The sequence below is a fragment of the Scyliorhinus torazame genome, chromosome 16 (genome assembly GCF_047496885.1).
Source record: "Scyliorhinus torazame isolate Kashiwa2021f chromosome 16, sScyTor2.1, whole genome shotgun sequence".
NCBI classification, from domain to species: Eukaryota; Metazoa; Chordata; class Chondrichthyes; order Carcharhiniformes; family Scyliorhinidae; genus Scyliorhinus; species Scyliorhinus torazame.
This window is the reverse complement of record NC_092722.1, coordinates 29,714,066-29,737,496: the sequence shown is the minus strand read 5'-3', so window position 1 is coordinate 29,737,496 and position 23,431 is coordinate 29,714,066. Positions and strand designations below refer to the sequence as shown.

The 23,431-nt window shown below is 55.1% G+C and overlaps 1 long non-coding RNA gene across 1 annotated transcript in view; it reads right to left on the bottom strand.

Annotated features, from left to right (window-relative positions):
* Positions 1–14,699, bottom strand: part of LOC140392346 (uncharacterized) — a 169,930-nt gene extending 155,231 nt beyond the window's left edge. The window contains exon 1 of the long non-coding RNA XR_011935300.1: positions 14,587–14,699. This is a non-coding gene — a long non-coding RNA (uncharacterized lncRNA). The remainder of the gene's footprint in view (positions 1–14,586) is intronic.
* Between the last annotated feature and the right edge of the window lie 8,732 nt (positions 14,700–23,431).

The following is a 23,431-nucleotide window of genomic DNA, read 5'->3' as shown; positions in this document are numbered from 1 at the left end:
GACTGCTCCCCTCCCTCAGCACCATTCCCCATCCCAGACTGACTGTTCTGTCCCTCAGCACCATTCCCCATCCCAGACTGACTGCTCCCCTCCCTCAGCACCATTCCCCATCCCAGACTGACTGTTCTGTCCCTCAGCACCATTCCCCATCCCAGACTGACTGCTCTGTCCCTCAGCACCATTCCCCTTCCCAGACTGACTGCTCTGTCCCTCAGCACCATTCCCCTTCCCAGACTGACTGCTCTGTCCCTCAGCACCATTCCCCTTCCCAGACTGACTGCTCTGTCCCTCAGCACCATTCCCCTTCCCAGACTGACTGCTCTGTCCCTCAGCACCATTCCCCATCCCAGACTGACTGTTCTGTCCCTCAGCACCATTCCCCATCCCAGACTGACTGCTCTGTCCCTCAGCACCATTCCCCTTCCCAGACTGACTGCTCTGTCCCTCAGCACCATTCCCCATCCCAGACTGACTGTTCTGTCCCTCAGCACCATTCCCCATCCCAGACTGACTGTTCTGTCCCTCAGCACCATTCCCCATCCCAGACGGACTGCTCCGTCCCTCAGCACCATTCCCCATCCCAGACCGACTGCTCCGTCCCTCAGCACCATTCCCCATCCCAGACTGACTGCTCGGTCCCTCAGCACCATTCCCCATCCCAGACTGACTGCCCCATCCCTCAGCACCATTCCCCATCCCAGACTGACTGCCCCATCCGTCAGCACCATTCCCCATCCCAGACCGACTGCCCCATCCGTCAGCACCATTCCCCATCCCAGACTGACTGCCCCATCCGTCAGCACCATTCCCCATCCCAGACCGACTGCCCCATCCGTCAGCACCATTCCCCATCCCAGACTGACTGCTCTGTCCCTCAGTACCATTCCCCATCCCAGACTGACTGCTCTGTCCCTCAGCACCATTCCCCATCCCAGACTGACTGCTCTGTCCCTCAGCACTATTCCCCACCCCAGACCGACTGCCCCATCCCTCAGCACCATTCCCCATCCCAGACTGACTGCCCCATCCGTCAGCACCATTCCCCATCCCAGACTGACTGCTCTGTCCGTCAGCACCATTCCCCATCCCAGACTGACTGCTCCGTCCCTCAGCACCATTCCCCATCCCAGACTGACTGCTCTGTCCCTCAGCACCATTCCCCATCCCAGACTGACTGCTCCGTCCCTCAGCACCATTCCCTATCCCAGACTGACTGCTCTGTCCCTCAGCACCATTCCCCATCCCAGACTGACTGCTCCGTCCCTCAGCACCATTCCCTATCCCAGACTGACTGCTCTGTCCCTCAGCACCATTCCCCATCCCAGACTGACTGCTCTGTCCCTCAGCACCATTCCCCATCCCAAACTGGCTGCTCCGTCCCTCAGCACCATTCCCCATCCCAGACTGACTGCTCCGTCCCTCAGCACCATTCCCCATCCCAGACTGACTGCTCTGTCCCTCAGCACCATTCCCCATCCCAGACTGACTGCTCCGTCCCTCAGCACCATTCCCCATCCCAGACTGACTGCTCTGTCCCTCAGCACCATTCCGCATCCCAGACTGACTGCTCCGTCCCTCAGCACCATTCCCCATCCCAGAATGACTTCTCCGTCCCTCAGCACCATTCCCCATCCCAGACTGACTGCTCTGTCCCTCAGCACCATTCTCCATCCCAGACTGACTGCTCCGTCCCTCAGCACCATTCCCCATCCCAGACTGACTGCTCTGTCCCTCAGCACCATTCCCCATCCCAGACTGACTGCTCTGTCCCTCAGCACCATTCTCCATCCCAGACTGACTGCTCCGTCCCTCAGCACCATTCCCCATCCCAGACTGACTGCTCTGTCCCTCAGCACCATTCCCCATCCCAGACTGACTGCTCCGTCCCTCAGCACCATTCCCCATCCCAGACTGACTGCTCTGTCCCCTCAGCACCATTCCCCATCCCAGACCGACTGCCCCATCCGTCCGCACCATTCCCCATCCCAGACTGACTGCTCTGTCCCTCAGCACCATTCCCCATCCCAGACATTCCCCATCCCAGACTGACTCCTCTGTCCCTCAGCACCATTCCCCATCCCAGATTGACTGCTCTGTCCCCTCAGCACCATTCCCCATCCCAAACTGACTGCTCTGTCCCTCAGCACCATTCCCCATCCCAGACTGACTGCCCCATCCCTCAGCACCATTCCCCATCCCAGACTGACTGCTCTGTCCCTCAGCACCATTCCCCATCCCAGACTGACTGCTCCGTCCCTCAGCACCATTCCCCATCCCAGACATTCCCCATCCCAGACTGACTGCTCTGTCCCTCAGCACCATTCCCCATCCCAGACATTCCCCATCCCAGACTGACTGCTCTGTCCCTCAGCACCATTCCCCATCCCAGACTGACTGCTCCGTCCCTCAGCACCATTCCCCATCCCAGACATTCCCCATCCCAGACTGACTGCTCTGTCCCTCAGCACCATTCCCCATCCCAGACATTCCCCATCCCAGACTGACTGCTCTGTCCCTCAGCACCATTCCCCATCCCAGACTGACTGCTCTGTCCCTCAGAACCATTCCCCATCCCAGACATTCCCCATCCCAGACCGACTGCCCCATCCGTCAGCACCATTCCCCATCCCAGACTGACTGCTCTGTCCCTCAGGACCATTCCCCATCCCAGACATTCCCCATCCCAGACTGACTCCTCTGTCCCTCAGCACCATTCCCCATCCCAGACTGACTGCTCTGTCCCCTCAGCACCATTCCCCATCCCAGACTGACTGCTCTGTCCCTCAGCACCATTCCCCATCCCAGACTGACTGCCCCATCCCTCAGCACCATTCCCCATCCCAGACTGACTGCTCTGTCCCTCAGCACCATTCCCCATCCCAGACTGACTGCTCCGTCCCTCAGCACCATTCCCCATCCCAGACATTCCCCATCCCAGACTGACTGCTCTGTCCCTCAGCACCATTCCCCATCCCAGACATTCCCCATACCAGACTGACTGCTCTGTCCCTCAGCACCATTCCCCATCCCAGACTGACTGCTCCGTCCCTCAGCACCATTCCCCATCCCAGACATTCCCCATCCCAGACTGACTGCTCTGTCCCTCAGCACCATTCCCCATCCCAGACATTCCCCATCCCAGACTGACTGCTCTGTCCCTCAGCACCATTCCCCATCCCAGACTGACTGCTCTGTCCCTCAGCACCATTCCCCATCCCAGACTGACTGCTCTGTCCCTCAGCACCATTCCCCATCCCAGACTGACTGCTCTGTCCCTCAGCACCATTCCCCATCCCAGACTGACTGCCCCATCCCTCAGCACCATTCCCCATCCCAGACATTCCCCATCCCAGACTGACTGCTCTGTCCCTCAGCACCATTCCCCATCCCAGACTGACTGCTCCGTCCCTCAGCACCATTCCCCATCCCAGACTGACTGCTCTGTCCCTCAGCACCATTCCACATCCCAGACTGACTGCTCCGTCCCTCAGCACCATTCCCCATCCCAGACTGACTGCTCCGTCCCTCAGCACCATTCCCCATCCCAGACTGACTGCTCCCCTCCCTCAGCACCATTCCCTATCCCAGACTGACTGCTCTGTCCCTCAGCACCATTCCCCATCCCAGACTGACTGCCCCATCCCTCAGCACCATTCCCCTTCCCAGACTGACTGCTCCCTCCCTCAGCACCATTCCCCATCCCAGACTGACTGCTCCGTCCCTCAGCACCATTCCCCATCCCAGACTGACTGCTCCCCTCCCTCAGCACCATTCCCCATCCCAGACTGACTGTTCTGTCCCTCAGCACCATTCCCCATCCCAGACTGACTGCTCCCCTCCCTCAGCACCATTCCCCATCCCAGACTGACTGCTCCGTCCCTCAGCACCATTCCCCATCCCAGACTGACTGCTCCCCTCCCTCAGCACCATTCCCCATCCCAGACTGACTGTTCTGTCCCTCAGCACCATTCCCCATCCCAGACTGACTGCTCTGTCCCTCAGCACCATTCCCCTTCCCAGACTGACTGCTCTGTCCCTCAGCACCATTCCCCATCCCAGACTGACTGTTCTGTCCCTCAGCACCATTCCCCATCCCAGACTGACTGCTCTGTCCCTCAGCACCATTCCCCATCCCAGACTGACTGTTCTGTCCCTCAGCACCATTCCCCATCCCAGACTGACTGCTCTGTCCCTCAGCACCATTCCCCATCCCAGACTGACTGTTCTGTCCCTCAGCACCATTCCCCATCCCAGACTGACTGCTCTGTCCCTCAGCACCATTCCCCATCCCAGACTGACTGTTCTGTCCCTCAGCACCATTCCCCATCCCAGACTGACTGCTCCCCTCCCTCAGCACCATTCCCCATCCCAGACTGACTGTTCTGTCCCTCAGCACCATTCCCCATCCCAGACTGACTGCTCTGTCCCTCAGCACCATTCCCCTTCCCAGACTGACTGCTCTGTCCCTCAGCACCATTCCCCTTCCCAGACTGACTGCTCTGTCCCTCAGCACCATTCCCCTTCCCAGACTGACTGCTCTGTCCCTCAGCACCATTCCCCATCCCAGACTGACTGTTCTGTCCCTCAGCACCATTCCCCATCCCAGACTGACTGCTCCGTCCCTCAGCACCATTCCCCATCCCAGACTGACTGCACCGTCCCTCAGCACCATTCCCCATCCCAGACTGACTGCTCTGTCCCTCAGCACCATTCCCCATCCCAGACTGACTGCTCCGTCCCTCAGCACCATTCCCCATCCCAGACCGACTGCTCCGTCCCTCAGCACCATTCCCCATCCCAGACTGACTGCTCGGTCCCTCAGCACCATTCCCCATCCCAGACTGACTGCCCCATCCCTCAGCACCATTCCCCATCCCAGACTGACTGCCCCATCCGTCAGCACCATTCCCCATCCCAGACCGACTGCCCCATCCGTCAGCACCATTCCCCATCCCAGACTGACTGCTCCGTCCCTCAGCACCATTCCCCATCCCAGACTGACTGCTCTGTCCCTCAGCACCATTCTCCATCCCAGACCGACTGCCCCATCCCTCAGCACCATTCCCCATCCCAGACTGACTGCCCCATCCGTCAGCACCATTCCCCATCCCAGACTGACTGCTCCGTCCCTCAGCACTATTCCCCATCCCAGACTGACTGCTCCGTCCCTCAGCACCATTCCACATCCCAGACTGACTGCTCCGTCCCTCAGCACTATTCCCCACCCCAGACCGACTGCCCCATCCCTCAGCACCATTCTCCATCCCAGACTGACTGCCCCATCCGTCAGCACCATTCCCCATCCCCGACTGACTGCTCCGTCCCTCAGCACTATTCCCCATCCCAGACTGACTGCTCCGTCCCTCAGCACCATTCCCCATCCCAGACTGACTGCTCCGTCCCTCAGCACCATTCCCCATCCCAGACTGACTGCTCTGTCCCTCAGCACCATTCCCCATCCCAGACTGACTGCTCTGTCCCTCAGCACCATTCCCCATCCCAGACTGACTGCCCCATCCCTCAGCACCATTCCCCATCCCAGACTGACTGCCCCATCCGTCAGCACCATTCCCCATCCCAGACTGACTGCTCTGTCCCTCAGCACCATTCCCCATCCCAGACTGACTGCTCTGTCCCTCAGCACCATTCCCCATCCCAGACTGACTGCTCCGTCCCTCAGCACCATTCCCCATCCCAGACTGACTGCTCTGTCCCTCAGCACCATTCCCCTTCCCAGACTGACTGCTCTGTCCCTCAGCATCATTCCCCATCCCAGACTGACTGCCCCATCCCTCAGCACCATTCCCCATCCCAGACTGACTGCTCTGTCCCTCAGCACCATTCCCCATCCCAGACTAACTGCCCCATCCCTCAGCACCATTCCCCTTCCCAGACTGACTGCTCTGTCCCTCAGCATCATTCCCCTTCCCAGACTGACTGCCCCATCCGTCAGCACCATTCCCCATCCCAGACTTACTGCTCTGTCCCTCAGCACCATTCCCCATCCCAGACTGACTGCTCTGTCCCTCAGCACCATTCCCCATCCCAGACTGACTGCTCTGTCCCTCAGCACCATTCCCCATCCCAAACTAACTGCCCCATCCCTCAGCACCATTCCGAATCCCAGACTAACTGCCCCATCCCTCAGCACCATTCCCCTTCCCAGACTGGCTGCTCCCCTCCCTCAGCACCATTCCCCTTCCCAGACTGACTGCTCCCCTCCCTCAGCGCCATTCCCCATCCCAGACTGACTGCTCTGTCCCTCAGCACCATTCCCCATCCCAGACTAACTGCCCCATCCCTCAGCACCATTCCCCTTCCCAGACTGGCTGCTCCCCTCCCTCAGCACCATTCCCCTTCCCAGACTGACTGCTCCCCTCCCTCAGCGCCATTTCCATCCCAGACTGACTGCTCTGTCCCTCAGCACCATTCCCCATCCCAGACTGACTGCTCTGTCCCTCAGCACCATTCCCCATCCCAGACTGACTGCTCCGTCCCTCAGCACCATTCCCCATCCCAAACTAACTGCTCTGTCCCTCAGCACCATTCCCCATCCCAAACTAACTGCTCTGTCCCTCAGCACCATTCCCCATCCCAGACTGACTGCCCCATCCGTCAGCACCATTCCCCATCCCAGACTGACTGCTCTGTCCCTCAGCACCATTCCCCATCCCAAACTAACTGCTCTGTCCCTCCGCACCATTCCCCTTCCCAGACTGGCTGCTCCCCTCCCTCAGCACCATTCCCCTTCCCAGACTGACTGCTCCCCTCCCTCAGCACCATCCCCTTCCCAGACTGACTGCCTCTCCCTCAGCACCATTCCCCTTCCCAGACTGGCTTCTCCCCTCCCTCAGCACCATTCCCCTTCCCAGATTGACTGCTCCCCTCCCTCAGCGCCATTCCCCTTCCCAGACTGACTGCTCCCCTCCCTCAGCACCATTCCCCATCCCAGTCTGACTGCCTCTCCCTCAGCCCCAGTCTCCGTCCCAGACTGACAGTCTCTCCCTCAGCACCATTCCCCTTCCCAGACTGACTGCTCTGTCCCTCAGCACCATCCCCTTCCCAGACTGACTGCTCTGTCCCTCAGCACCATCCCCTTCCCAGACTGACTGCTCCCCTCCCTCAGCACCATTCCCCATCCCAGACTGACTGCTCTGTCCCTCAGCACCATTCCCCATCCCAGACTGACTGCTCCCCTCCCTCAGCACCATTCCCCATCCCAGACTGACTGCTCTGTCCCTCAGCACCATTCCCCTTCCCAGACTGACTGCTCTGTCCCTCAGCACCATCCCCTTCCCAGACTGACTGCTCCCCTCCCTCAGCACCATCCCCTTCCCAGACTGACTGCCTCTCCCTCAGCACCATTCCCCTTCCCAGACTGGCTGCTCCCCTCCCTCAGCACCATTCCCCTTCCCAGACTGACTGCTCCCCTCCCTCAGCACCATTCCCCTTCCCAGACTGACTGCTCCCCTCCCTCAGCGCCATTCCCCTTCCCAGACTGACTGCTCCCCTCCCTCAGCACCATTCCCCATCCCAGTCTGACTGCCTCTCCCTCAGCCCCAGTCTCCGTCCCAGACTGACAGTCTCTCCCTCAGCACCATTCCCCTTCCCAGACTGACTGCTCTGTCCCTCAGCACCATCCCCTTCCCAGACTGACTGCTCTGTCCCTCAGCACCATCCCCTTCCCAGACTGACTGCTCCCCTCCCTCAGCACCATTCCCCATCCCAGACTGACTGCTCTGTCCCTCAGCACCATTCCCCATCCCAGACTGACTGCTCCCCTCCCTCAGCACCATTCCCCATCCCAGACTGACTGCTCTGTCCCTCAGCACCATTCCCCTTCCCAGACTGACTGCTCTGTCCCTCAGCACCATCCCCTTCCCAGACTGACTGCTCCCCTCCCTCAGCACCATCCCCTTCCCAGACTGACTGCCTCTCCCTCAGCACCATTCCCCTTCCCAGACTGGCTGCTCCCCTCCCTCAGCACCATTCCCCTTCCCAGACTGACTGCTCCCCTCCCTCAGCACCATCCCCTTCCCAGACTGACTGCTCCCCTCCCTCAGCACCATTCCCTTCCCAGACTGACTGCCCCCCCAACACCATTCCCCATCCCAGACTGACTGCCTAGCTCCCTAAGCACCATTCCCCTTCCCAGACTGACTGCTCCCCTCCCTCAGCACCATTCCCCATCCCAGACTGACTGCTCCCCTCCCCCAGCACCATTCCCCTTCCCAGACTGACTGCCCTGTCCCTCAGCACTTGGATGAGGGAGTTGAAGGGTGGGTCAGTAAATTTGCAGATGATACGAAGATTGGTGGAGTTGTGGATAGTGAGGAGGGCTGTTGTCAGCTGCAAAGAGACATAGATAGGATGCAGAGCTGGGCTGAGATGTGGCAGATGGAGTTTAACCCTGAAAAGTGTGAGGTTGTCCATTTTGGAAGGACAAATATGAATGCGGAATACAGGGTTAACAGTAGAGTTCTTGGCAATGTGGAGGAGCAGAGAGATCTTGGGGTCTATGTTCATACATCTTTGAAAGTTGCCACTCAAGTGGATAGAGCTGTAAAGAAGGCCTATGGTGTGCTCGCGTTCATTAACAGAGGGATTGAATTTAAGAGCCATGAGGTGATGATGCAGCTGCACAAAACTTTGGTAAGGCCACATTTGGAGTACTGTGTACAGTTCTGGTCGCCTCATTTTAGGAAGGATGTGGAAGCTTTGGAAAAGGTGCAAAGGAGATTTACCAGAATGTTGCCTGGAATGGAGAGTAGGTCTTACGAGGAAAGGTTGAGGGTGCTAGGCCTTTTCTCATTAGAACGGAGAAGGATGAGGGGCGACTTGATAGAGGTTTATAAGATGATCAGGGGAATAGATAGAGTAGACAGTCAGAGACTTTTTCCCCGGGTGGAACAAACCATTACAAGGGGACATAAATTTAAGGTGAATGGTGGAAGATATAGGGGGGATGTCAGAGGTAGGTTCTTTACCCAGAGAGTAGTGGGGGCATGGAATGCACTGCCTGTGGAAGTAGTTGAGTCGGAAACATTAGGGACCTTCAAGCAGCTATTGGATAGGTACATGGATTACGGTAAAATTATATAGTGTAGATTTATTTGTCCTTCAGGGCAGCACGGTAGCATTGTGGATAGCACAATTGCTTCACAGCTCCAGGGTCCCAGGTTTGATTCCGGCTTGGGTCACTGTCTGTGTGGAGTCTGCATGTCCTCCCCGTGTGTGCGTGGGTTTCCTCCGGGTGCTCCGGTTTCCTCCCACAGTCCAAAGATGTGCAGGTTAGGTGGATTGGCCATGATAAATTGCCCTTAGTGTCTAAAATTGCCCTTAGTGTTGGGTGGAGGTGTTGACTATGGGTAGGGTGCTCTTTCCAGGGGCCGGTGTGGACTCGATGGGCCGGGTGGCCTCCTTCTGCACTGTAAATTCAATGATAATCTATGATTAATCTAGGACAAAGGTTCGGCACAACATCGTGGGCCAAAGGGCCTGTTCTGTGCTGTATTTTTCTATGTTCTATGTTCAGCACCATTCCCCATCCCAGACTGACTGCTCTGTCCCTCAGCACCATTCCCCATCCCAGACTGACTGCTCCGTCCCTCAGCACCATTCCCCATCCCAGACTGACTGCTCCGTCCCTCAGCACCATTCCCCATCCCAGACTGACTGCTCTGTCCCTCAGCACCATTCCCCATCCCAGACTGACTGCTCTGTCCCCCAGCACCATTCCCCATCCCAGACCGACTGCTCTGTCCCTCAGCACCATTCCCCATCCCAGACTGACTGCTCCGTCCCTCAACACCATTCCCCATCCCAGACTGACTGCTCCGTCCCTCAGCACCATTCCCCATCCCAGACTGACTGCTCCGTCCCTCAGCACCATTCCCCATCCCAGACTGACTGCCCCATCCGTCAGCACCATTCCCCATCCCAGACTGACTGCTCTGTCCCTCAGCACCATTCCCCATCCCAGACTGACTGCTCTGTCCCTCAGCACCATTCCCCATCCCAGACTGACTGCCCCATCCCTCAGCACCACTCCCCATCCCAGACTGACTGCCCCATCCGTCAGCACCATTCCCCATCCCAGACTGACTGCTCTGTCCCCCAGCACCATTCCCCATCCCAGACTGACTGCCCCATCCCTCAGCACCATTCCCCATCCCAGACTGACTGCTCTGTCCCCCAGCACCATTCCCCATCCCAGACTGACTGCCCCATCCCTCAGCACCATTCCCCATCCCAGACTGACTGCTCTGTCCCCCAGCACCATTCCCCATCCCAGACTGACTGCTCCGTCCCTCAGCACCATTCCCCATCCCAGACTGACTGCTCTGTCCCTCAGCACCATTCCCCATCCCAGACTGACTGCTTTGTCCCTCAGCACCATTCCCCATCCCAGACTGACTGCTCTGTCCCTCAGCACCATTCCCCATCCCAGACTGACTGCTCTGTCCCTCAGCACCATTCCCCATCCCAGACTGACTGCTCCGTCCCTCAGCACCATTCCCCATCCCAGACTGACTGCTCCGTCCCTCAGCACCATCCCCCATCCGAGACTGACTGCTCCGTCCCTCAGCACCATTCCCCATCCCAGACTGACTGCTCCGTCCCTCAGCACCATTCCCCATCCCAGACTGACTGCTCTGTCCCTCAGCACCATTCCCCATCCCAGATTGACTGCCTCGCTCCCTCAGCATCATTCCCTATCCCAGACTGACTGCTCTGTCCCCCAGCACCATTCCCCATCCCAGACTGACTGCTCTGTCCCTCAGCACCATTCCCTATCCCAGATTGACTGCCTCGCTCCCTCAGCATCATTCCCTATCCCAGACTCACTGCTCCCCTCCCTCAGCACCATTCCCCATTCCACTGACTGCTCCGTTCCCTCAGCACCATTCCCTATCCCAGACTGACTGCTCCCCACTCCTAGCACCATCCCCTCCCTCAGCACCATTCCCCATCCCACTGACTGCTCCGTTCCCTCAGCACCATTCTCTATCCCAGACTGACTGCTCTGTCCCTCAGCACCATTCCCTATCCCAGACTGACTGCTCCCCACTCCCAGCACCATTCCCTATCCCAGACTGACTGCTCTGTCCCTCAGCACCATTCCATATCCCAGACTGATTGTTCCGCTCCCTCAGCACCATTCTCCATTCCAGACTGACTGCTCTCCTCCCTCAGCACCATTCCCCATCCCAGACTGACTGCTCCCCACTCCCAGCACTGTTCCCCATTCCAGACTGTCACCTCCTCCCCTCAGCATCATTCCCTGTCCAGACTGACAGCCCCACGTCCTCAGTACTGTTCCCCAGTCTAGACGACTGCCCCCTCCCCCGCACTATTCCCTGATCCTTACTTTCTTCTCCCCTTCCTTTGGTCACATCTCAATCAAGTGTTTTGGAGACGTGCCCCAGTTTTTGTGACGTAAGCTGAATCTGAGAAGCTGTCATTGGATATCTGACTCACTCACTATGTGGGAGGACAAGTCATGCAGGAAACAATGCTCAACAGGGCCAAAATTATAGGTTTGAGAACAGGAGTCGGTTTGAGAAACTGTTCAGAAATATTCAGGTTCAGTTTCATCTTGAATAAACAACTGATTTGCATTAACCAGTTGAGAACTGCAACATTCAGATCTGCAGTAAAACCCTTCACACACAAATCAGGCTCAGGGCTCTTTATCTTGAATGGAAAGTGCCGAGGCTAGTGTGAGACTTCTCCTGTGGAACTGCCAATCTCAGGACCCGAGTGATTAAAAATATGTAAATACAATCAGTGTCCCAGAGTATAAAATTAAGTGAGTTGGAGTGGAATCATTTATGTTGAGTCAACTGTGACTCGGCGGAATGTTCTATTGCCTCTGAATTGGAACAATGTAGATTTGATGTAGGATGGCACGGTACCACAATGGTTAGCACTGTTGCTTCACAGGGCCAGAGTCCCAGGTTCGATTCCCGGCTTGGGTTACTGCCTGTGCGGAGTCTGCATGCTCTCGCCGTGCCTGCGTGGGTTTCCTCCGGGTGCTCCGGTTTCCTCCCACAAGTCCCGAAAGACGTGCTGTTAGGTAATTTGGACATTCTGAATTCTCCCTGTGTGTGCCCGAACAGGTGCCAGAATATGGCAACTAGGGGCTTTTCACAGTAACTTCATTGCAGTGTTAATGTAAACCTACTTGTGACAATAAAGATTGTTATTATTTTAATTATTATTAAGTCTCAATCCAAAGACTTGAGTGCACAATGTAGACTGATACTCACTGACAATCCTAGTGCAGTACTGAGCGAGTGCCACATTGGTGGAAATGCAATCTTTTAAAGTTCGAGAGCACACCTGCCCTCCAAGATGAATGGTACAATTAGATGAAAGGCATGGGCGGTCTGAACTAAAATAAACTAGTCATTCAGCAAATTGCTTGCTTCCTGCACAATAACAGTGACTGCACTTGAAAGGTCATTCATTGGTATGAAATACTTATCCTCAGGATGTGGGAAGATGCTGGGGAAATTCTGAGCCAGCACGAGCCATGTGCAGGATCGGCAGCGCGGGCAGAAAATCCAGAGAGAATCATGTTTCCCAATTTTCCCTGCCTCTTGCCGACGACGTCACGAGGATCACGCCCTCAAAGGGAGCGAACCCCATTTCAATGCATTTAGATATTATTTACAGGTCCCCACCACATGATTCCCCCCTAACTAAATATTCATACGTTATCGACGTGAAGTTGGATCGGCGAGGTTTACAACAGATTTGGTCAAACAAGAATCAGTCGAGGGGATTCCCCCGGGGTCAATCTGGCAGTGTGCCAACCTGTGCCGGGGCAGTGCCAGGGGCAGGCCCTAGTGGAAGCCCCATGAGGAGGAATATTCATTTATGTGTGGTGAAGGGGGGAGAGCAGAAGCTGGGGTTGGGAGTGGAGGGAGGTGGTGGTGCCGACGATGATTGTCAAGGTGGTTTCGGGGGGGGGGGGGGTGGAAATGCCAGCAATGATTGTCAAGGTGGAGGCAGGGGGAGAGCCCCCAATATCTCCGCGGTAGGGTTTTGGGGGGCTGAGTCCATCAGGACCCGCCCTGCGAGAGTGAGGGTATAAACCATGCCCATTCAATTTTTTTCTTTAAAGAGGCTCAATATCTGGAGAGAAAAGTGCAACTGGAGAGGTAGACGTCCATTTTCAGTCTGAGCCTGACACTTTGCCAAATTCTGATAAGATTCTGCCCGCTGTATCTAAATGTTAGTTCTTCTTAATCACCCTCTTCATGCACTCAGTATAGTTTGTACTTTGCCCCCACAAAAGGTTTACCTTTTAAGATAAACCTAAACAGTTCATTGGCTCCGTGGTTCGCCTAGTGCAGCACCTGGAACTGTAGGTTCCAGCTGTGGACTGCTGAGTAATGTAGTCTCCGCAAGCAGGCCCAATGGGCAACACCAACTGGTCTCAGTGTTTGCTCGGAGGTGAGAAAATGACTGTTGGGTTTCCGCTCCTGATTAACTGTGAGTGGAAAGGGAATGTGTTTGTGTGTGCATGCATGTCAGTGAGGACAGGATCAGGTTCAACTGTGATGTATTCTGCCCTCAAATAGTTTTGCCTGCTCATGGAAAGAAAGAATTTGCATTTATACAGCATCTTTCACAATGTCTCAAAGTGTTATATAGTCAATTAAGTACTTTTGTCCACTGTAATGTAAGAAAAGCAGCAGGAATGTGTGCACAGCAAGATCCCCCAAAGAGCACCAAGATGAGTGACTGGTTTATCTTAGCTGGATTCTATTACTCAATCGAATCGATCCTTGGGATCTTCTGTATCTACCTAGAGGGCAGACAGGGCCTCGGCTTCACACCTCATCTGAAAGAAGGCACTTCCTCAGTGCAGCACTTTTGTGCCAACTCTATGAGTTGAAGTCAATGGATCTGGATTTTAACAGTACGTCCCCATTAACAGAAATGAGAAAACAATCAGAAGATCTGTTTTAGTGACTGTGGTATAGATATTAGGGAGCAGCATTAAGGATCATTGCAGCACTGTACTATCAGAGGAAATATTGGTATTTGTGTTCATTGAAAGACATTCATGTTTTTTTTTAACTAATTGAGTACTTCCAAACACAGGGACTATCTTAAGCAGAACTGTAGCATAAAGGAACTGCCACGAACATGCCTGATACAATCTTACTCGCTATCTGCCCTCACCTCCTCCTCTTCTCCTCTCTCCCCTTCATCCCTTCGCTCAGCTCCCTTCTCTTTGTCTTCCCATGCCTTCCCTCACTACCCCGAACCCTTCCTCCCCGCGGCACTCCCCTCCCCACATACTTATCAGATGGAAATGGTTCTGGACACTTGTGTAGGGTAAATCAGCACCTCTGAAAATCCCTGTCACCCCTGTCAGGAGGGGTGGAGGGGTAGTTTCGAGGACCCCAAATGGTTAACTCAGATCAACTTACACACACTTGTCAAGTCCTTGGTGATATTGTGGCACTGATTAGAAACAGGAGAAGTGCCAGCAAAAGTGCAAACCTTATCATAGAGTGGAGCAATAATTATTCTCCCTCAGGGCGGACTTTGAAATTTATGACTTACGATCACGGTTAAAGAACTGCACAATATCCTGATGACAGCTGGGAGGATCTGGCTCTGACACGTGCCAGGTCTGCATTCCATTGCCTTCGCTCAGCCAGAGCACTGTATGATCTGTGGCAGGAAAACAGATTCAGTATAACACAGGGGCGTGGCAACAAATCAGGAAACATGACAGTTGAAAACAAAAAAGCCACAAAATGCTGGAGTTATATAACATGCCTTCAACTTCAGGAAGAGTAGAAACAAGGTATACGACTCTGGTGGCGAGAAATGAATTGGCAAGTTACTCAGATTCAGAATAATTGGGCTCATAATGTATAAACTGCACGGACCAGGGGTTAATCTGGTGACCAAGTGATGTCTGAGAGTCTGGGTGTAAGATCTTGTAGCAAGGATCATGTGGGGAGTTGGAGGCTGAGAGAGTGAATCATGAGACCACAGAGTACCAGCCCACTAAATCTGCTGTTTCACAAGAATCTTCTGGATCCCTGGTACAGGCCCTGCCTCATTTAATTGTCTAGTGACTGCCTAACAAAGGCCCCAGCAAGCAACTGTTGCAAAGTTTGTAGGTGGAGCAAATCAAAACATCGACTTTCACGAAGGATGAAGTCAGGCATAGAACACCTCTCAACTTTACACACCCTTAGCACAGAGTCTCACTCTATACAGATGACCTGCTCCTCTACGTCTCAAACCCCTTGGCCAGCATGGGAAAGATAATGGAACTCCTGCGGGAGTTTGGAGCCTTCTCGAGGTAGAAACCTAACCTGAGCAAGAGCAAAATCTTTCCAGTGAGCCCCCAGGGGAGAGGAGCAGAGCTGGGAACGCTGCATTTCAAACTGGCCCAAACCAAATTCAGGTATGGCAGAGTGTCACAGTGGTTAGCACTGCTGCCTCAGAGCGCCAGGGACCCAGGTTCAATTCCAGCCTCGGGTGACTGTGTGCAGTTTGCACTGTGTCTGCGTGGGTTTCCTCCGGGTGCTCCAGTTTCCTCCCACAGTCCAAAGATGTGCAGGTTAGGTGGATTGATCGCGCTAAATTGCCCCTTAGTGTCCAGGTTAGGTGGTGCTACAGGGATAAGGCGTGGGAGTGGCCTTAGGTAGGGTGTTCTTTCAGAGGGTTGGTGCAGACTCGATGGGCTGAATGACCTCCTTCTGCACTGTGGGGACTATTTTTTAAAAATAAATTTAGAGTACCCAATTCTTTTTTTCCAATTATGGGGCAATTTAGCGTGGCCAATCCACCTCCCCTGCACATCTTTGGGTTGTGGGGGTGAGACCCACGCAGACAGAGGGAGAATGTGCAAACGGACAGTGACCCGGGGTCGGGATTGAACCCGGGGGCCTCAAAAGACATGTGACCAAGTTTGAGGTGGAGTCTGAACTGGTTCCAGGTCCTTAGCATGGCCATCCCCACCGGGTTCCTCGAGTACTTGACTGGGGGAAATGAGAGTGGGGCGGTGGGCAGTTCTCGGAGGGATGTTCCAGTACAGAGGTCTCTTCCATCCACACCAATTCTGCTTCCAGCTCTCCCAGCCACTCCCACACCCTTTCTGCATTTGCTGTTCAGTGGTAGAATAGGAGGTTCGGCAGTGCCAGGTGCCCCCTGCTCCGTCCTGTTGTCAGACCTGGGGTTCTTTCCAGCCCACACAAACGCTATGATTAACTTATCTACCTTGGTGAAGAAGGCTTTGGAGTAAAGATTAGGAGGGATCTAAATAGGAAGAGGAATCTTGGCAGCATGTTCATTTTTATTGTCTGCACTCTTCCCGCCAGGGAGAGTGGGAGCAAGTGTCACCTCCACAGGTCTCTCTTTACCTCCTCCACCACGCTAGGCAGGTTCCACTTATGGAGCCGTGCGTAGTCGTGGGCGAAAATAGACACCACCTACAAAATGTGGAGAAAGAATGAAGAGGTGCTGAGAGTAAGGGATCTGTACATGAATGGTAGAATAGGCAGCACGGTAGCTTAGTGGTTAGGACAGTTGTTTCACAGCTCCAGGGTCCCAGGTTCGATTCCCGGCTGGGTCACTGTCTGTGCGGAGTCTACACGTTCTCCCCGTGTCTGCGTGGGTTTCCTCAGGGTGCTCCGGTTTCCTCCCACGGTCCAAAGATGTGCGGGTGAGGTGGATTGTCCATGCTAAATTGCCCTTAGTGTCCAGAAAATGTTAAGTGGGGTTACTGGGTTACGGGGATGGGGTAAATACGTGGGCTTCAGTGGGGTGCTCTTTGTAAGGGCTGTTGCAGACTCAATTGGTCGAATGGCCTCCTTCTGCACTGTAAATTCTATAAATAGCAACCCTGGGGAACTAACAGAGGAGCTCCAGCTCTCAAAAGGGAAGAAACTCCAATACTTAAAACTGCGGGACTTCCTCCACAAGGAGACCACAAAGTTCCTCCAGCTACCTGGACACACCCTACTGGACAGACTGTTTTTTTTAGAATATATTTTATTACAAACATGTATCAAAGCAGGTTACAGCAAATAAACACCCCGGGAAACATACTTCCCAACAATCAACTATACAGTCTGTACAGATTCCTCCCCTCCCCACCTCCCCCGCAACGAACAGCCCCTCAGACATGGTCACAAACATCCCCCACCTTTCCTCAAACTCCCCTGCTGAGCCCCTTAACTCATACTTTACCTTCTCTAACAGCAGGAAGTCGTACAGGTCACTCAATCATGCTGCTACCCCTGGTGGCGATGCCGACCGCCACTTCAGCAAAATCGCCGCTGTGCAATCAGAGAAGCGAAGGCCATGACATCGGCCTTCCTCCTCTCCATGAGCTCCGGCTTCTCTGAAACCCCAAATATCGCCACCAAAGGGTCCAGGTCCACTCCCTCCTCCACTATCCTGGTTAAGACCGCGAACATTCCCGCCCAGAATCTTCCCAATTTTTCGCAACCCCAAAACATTTGCGCTTTGCTGACCCCCGCTCACACCTCTCACACTCATCTGCTACTCCACTCATTCTCGCCCAAGTCATATGCACCCTGTGCACCACCTTAAACTGCATCAGGCTCATCCTTGCACAAGAAGAGGGCCCATTTACCCTTCGCAGTGCCTCACTCCATACTCCCCAATTGATCTCCCCTCCCAACTCCGCTTCCCATTTCTCCTTGATCTTCACCACCCGCTCGCCTCCCTGCTCCCCCAGCCACTTGTATATATCCCCAATTCTTCCCTCCCCTTCCACATCCGGAAGCAACAGTCGCTCCAGCACATCCATTTTGGACGGCGTCTCAGGACCACTGCTCGTCGGGAAGTTCGTCTGGCCGCTCATCGCCTGCCACCACCGCTGACCAGCCCGGGGCCTACCAACATCAGCCGCAGCTCGCCTCGATCACCCTCGACCAGTCCCGGCCTCACAACCTTGCAACCCCAACGACAACGGTGAAAATCGATGGGCACAAGACTTCCTGCCTTTTTGACTCCGGGAGCACAGAAAGCTTCATCCACCGCACTACGGTAAGGCGCTGCTCCCTCGCGGTACATCCCGTTACCCAGAGAATCTCCCTGGCCTCCGGATCCCATTCCGTGGAAATCCGGGGTACTGCATCGCCAGCTCCAGTGCCACCTCCAAAGCTTAACTTTAAAATTTGGCAGACCCCTACCCCCCCTCACCGTAGGCGGCCTCACAACCCCTAAGGTCGATCCACCTTTCTTGTTTGCAAACCCGTCGCCACCAGGAGCAGTCGGTACAGTGCCCAGGACAGGACCTTCATCGGGTCGGAGGTCCAGCGGCTTCTGCGGGAAGGCATGATTGAGACCAGCAACAGCGCCTCGAGAGCCCAAGTGGGAGTAGTAAAGACTGGGGAGAAACACGGGATGGTCATTGACTACAGTCAGACCATCAATCGGTACACGCAGCTCGACGTGTACCCCCTCCCATACATATCTGATATGATCAATCAGATTGCGCAGTACCGGGTCTTTTCTACAGTGGACTTGAAATCTGCCTACCACCAGCTCCCCATCCGCAAGGAGAGCCGCCATTACACTGCGTTCGAAGCAGATGGCGCCTCTATCAATTCCTTAGGGTTCCCTTCGGCGTCACTAACGGGGTCTCGGTCTTCCAACGTGAGATGGACCAAATGGTTGACCGGTACGGACTGCGGGCCACCTTCCCGTACCTAGACAACGTCACCATCTGCGGCCATGATCAGCAGGACCACGACGCTAACCTTCGCAAATTTCTCCACACCGCCAAACTCCTTAATCTCACGTACAATAAGGAGAGGTGCGTGTTCCCCACCAACCGCTTAGCCACCCTTGGCTATGTTGCGGAAAATGGAGTTCTAGGGCCTGACCCCGACCGCATGCACCCCCTCATGGAACACCCCCTCTCCCACTGCCCCAAGGCCCTGAAACGATGCCTGGGGTTTTTCTCCTATTATGCCCAGTGGGTCCCTAACTATGCGGACAAGGCCCGCCCACTCATTCACTCCACAGTTTTTCCCCTGACGGCTGAGGCCCGCCAGGCCTTTAACCGCATCAAGGCGGACATCGCCAAGGCCACGATGCATGCTGTCGACAAGTCCCTCCCTTTTCAGGTTGAGAGCGATGCATCGGACGTGGCTCTGGCCGCCACCATCAACCAGGCAGGCAGGCCCGTGGCATTCTTTTCCCGCACCCACCATGCCTCCAAAATTCAGCACACCTCTGTCGAAAAGGAGGCCCAAGCCATTGCGGAAGCTTTGCGGCATTGGAGGCATTAACTGGCCGGCAGGAGACTCACTCTCCTCGCTGACCAACGGTCGGTTGCCTTCATGTTCAACAACACACAGTGGAGCAAGATCAAAAACGATAAGATCTTGAGGTGGAGGATTGAGCTCTCCACCTATAATTACGAGATTTTGTATCGCCCCGGGAAGTTCAACGAGCCCCTCGATGCCCTATCCCGCGGTACATGTGCCAGCGCACAAGTGGACCGACTTCGGGCCCTACACGATGGCCTCTGTCACCCGGGGGTCACCCGGTTCTTCCACTTCACAAAGGCCCACAACCTGCCCTCCATTGAGGAGGTCAGGGCTGTCACCAGAGACTGCCAGGTCTGCACGGAGTGTAAACCGCACTTCTACGAGCCAGATCGAGCACACCTGGGGAAGGCCTCCCGCCCCTTTGAGCGCCTCAGCATGGACTCTCCTCCACCGACCGAAACACGTACTTCCTGAGCGTGATCGACGAGTACTCCCGATTCCCCTTCGCCATCCCATGCCCCGATATGACTTCTGCCATGGTCATTAATGGACTCAACGGCATCTTCGCCCTGTTCGGTTTCCCCGCTTACATCCACAGCGACCGGGGATCCTCCTTCATGAGCGATGAGCTGCGTCAGTTCCTGCTCGGCAAGGGCATTGCCTCGAGCAGGACGACCAGCTACAACCCCCGGGGAAACAGACAGGTGGAGAGGGAGAATGGGACGGTCTGGAAAGCCGTCCTGTTGGCCCTATGGTTTAAGAATCTCCCGGTCTCCCGCTGGCAGGATGTCCTCCCCGACGCGCTCCACTCCATCCGATCACTCCTCTGCACTGCAACTAACGAAACCCCCCACGAACGTCTCCTTGCCTTCCTAAGGAAGTCCACCTCCGGGGTTTCGCTCCCAACATGGCTGGCAGCTCCTGGACCCGTCCTCCTTTGCAAACACATACAGACCTATAAGGCGGACCCGTTGGTCGAAAGAGCACACCTCCTGCACGTGAACCCGCAGTACGCCTACATGGTGCACCCCGACTTGCGCCAGGACAGTCTCCCTCCGGGACCTGGCACCCGCTGGATCCCCACCCACGTCCCACCACCCGACACCACCCCCTCCGGTTGCCCCAGCGCCACTCACCCTCCCCCCAGTGCACCTCACCACAGCCCCGCCCCATGAGGATCCGTCCTCCCACTGGTTCCACTCAGGGGCGACGAAGACGAGGACAACACGCTCCCAGAGTCACAGGTGACCAAGTCGGCGCCCACATCACCACCGGGACCGAAGCGATCACAACGGAGGATCAAGGCACCTGACCGACTGAACTTGTAAATTTTGCCTGAACTTGTAAATTTTGCCTGAACTTGTAAATTTTCCACCACCCCCGCCGGACTCTTTTTTAACAGGGGGTGAATGTGGTAGTCACCACTAACTGTATATTAGATGTAGTACGGTAAGGCTCCTGTACTAGAGGTACATGGGTAAATCCCTGCCTGCTGGCTCCGCCCAATAGGCGGTGTATAAATGTCTGTGTGCTCGCCGGTGCTGCTCCCATTCTGGTTCCAGCTACAGGAGGCAACACAGCTTTACTCAATAAAGCCTCGATTATTCACTACTCTCTTTGTAGTAATTGATAGTGCATCAGGTGAGTGGGGCGGACGCCCTGGCCTTCGCCTCCCTGATTGCCCGGCAGAGACTTCTGTTTGGATGGAAGCCAAGGCCACGGACTGGCTGACCAACTTAGTGGAATTCCTGAAACTGAAGAAAATAGAATTTGCCATCGGGGGGGGGGGGGGGGGGGGGGGGGGGGGGGGGGGGGGGGGGGGGGGGGGTCGGAGGAATGCTTCCACTACACATAGAATCATAGAGTTTACAGTGCAGAAGGAGGCCATTTGGCCCATTGAGTCTGCACTGACCACTGGAAAAAGCACCCTACTTAAGCCCACACCTCCACCCTATCCCCTAACCCAGTAATCCCACCTAACCTTTTTGGACACTAAGGGCAATTTAGCACGGCCAATCCACCTAACCTGCACATCTTTGGACTGTTGGAGGAAACCGGAGCACCTGGAGGAAACCCACACAGACACAAAGAGAACATGTAGACTCTCAACAGACACGAATGAACCTGGGACCCTGGAGCTGTGAAGCAACAGTGCTAACCACTGTGCTACCTTTCCACACATGAAGGCCATTCACCAGCCTCTTCAGGGACCTTCTTGTGACCAGCAATTGGGGGGTGGGGGGAGCAGCGTGGAGTAGGAGTGGAGGGGAGAGGTTGAACTAGAGGAGGGGACAGGGAAGGGGAGGGAAGGTATCACCTATCATAATATACACCAGTATATCATGGTGCAGGCACACACTGATGGACACACAGTGGGACCAATCAACATACACAACATCGCAGCCAATCACCAGTGAGAGCACACGCACAGGGGACATCAGAGTTCCCGCTCATTCGAGTAGCAGCTAGCTAGGAGCATAGATCTCACAACCTGCAACATAGACATTCACCATGTGCTGAGTGCATCAACTGGTTAGGACAAGGCAAAGGTCTTTAGTTAAAGCTGGTATTGTATTTACCCACAGTTCAAGTATGTTTAAATAGTTAACCTTTTAACAAAATAGTGTTGCACTACTTCAAGTGTTGTTGACCTGTATGTGATCCATAACACCCAACACATCATGATACCAGGAGTGGTTGCATACTAGCACTTCTTAGACCTACCTGCAAGTGATCTGCCTTCCGCCAGCATTCCGTCATCCTGCAACATGGACAACATCAGCCCGCCGCTCCGCATCGCCGGCAACCTCAGGACCAACTGGAAGATTTTCAAACAGCGCTTCCAGCTCGACCTCAAAGCCACAGACAGGGAGGGCGCCTGAAAGATTGCTCTTCTCCTCTCCACGGCCGGGGACCATGCCATCCATATTTTCAACTCTCTCACCTTTGCAGATGACGAAGACAAGACGAAGTTCAAGACGGTTCTCCTCAAATTTGACACTCACTGCAGCGTAGAGGTGAATGAAAGATTAGAAAGCTACATGTTCCAGCAGCGTTTGCAGGGTAAGGACGAATCTTTCCAATCCTTTCTAACGCACCTCCGCAACTTTGCGCAATCTTGCAGCTTCGCCCATCTCCGACTCCATGGTACGCGACCAGATCGTTTTCGGTGTTCAGTCGGACCCCCTACGTCAGCAGCTCCTCAAAGTAAAGCAACTCACCTGAGCGACCGCCATCGAGACCTGTGTCCTACATGAAAATGCCACCAGTCGGTACTCCCATATACAAGCGGCTGAAACGGCGTGGCAAGGTCCCCACGAGGCGGAACGGGTCCAAGTGATTGAACACCTCCAGGGCCTCAGCCTGGATGAGGGCGGCCATTTCGCGCGTTTTCGCGGATTCCCGCGCTTGTACGCACCAAACGAGGGGACGGCGACATGGAGGAACGTAATGCGCAGGCGCGCACCACGCAAGACCGCACCGCGCTTGCGCGGTGGTGCAGCGAACGTGCTGACGTCACGACATGCGGCAACTGTGGCTCCGCCCATTTAAAGCGGCAATGCCCCGCAAAATCTCGACAATGCCTATGATGTGGAAGACTTGGCCACTATGCTGCCTGCTGTCGAGCAGCTCAGCCTTCCAATTCATATCGTTTCAGCCAGCCTCACAGGAATGTTCGGGGAATTCAACCCACGGTCACCAAGTCCAATTCCGACCTCCCACACAGCAGTGACACCGAGGACCCGAAGGCACCTTTTCGAGTCGGTGTCATAACGAAAAACAGGCTGTCCCCGAAGCAAAGACACCAGCCGCTGTCGGTATACAGCATCGATCCAGACGATGAGTGGTGTGCCACCCTGACGGTCAACCGGTCCCAAACGATTCCGTCTGGACACTGGTGCCTCCGCCAATCTCATGGACTGGTCTGCTTTCCAAAGCCTTTGTGTCAAACCAACCATTCTCCCATCGGCCTGCCAGCTATTGGACTACAATGGCAACATCATTCCTGCTATCGGCTCGTGCCAACTCGAAGTGACGCACAAGTCACGAAAAGCTATCCTTCCTTTCGAGATCGTGGGCTCCTCAAAGGACTCTCTGCTTGGTGCACAGGCGTGCAAATTGCTAAACCTCGTTCAAAGAGT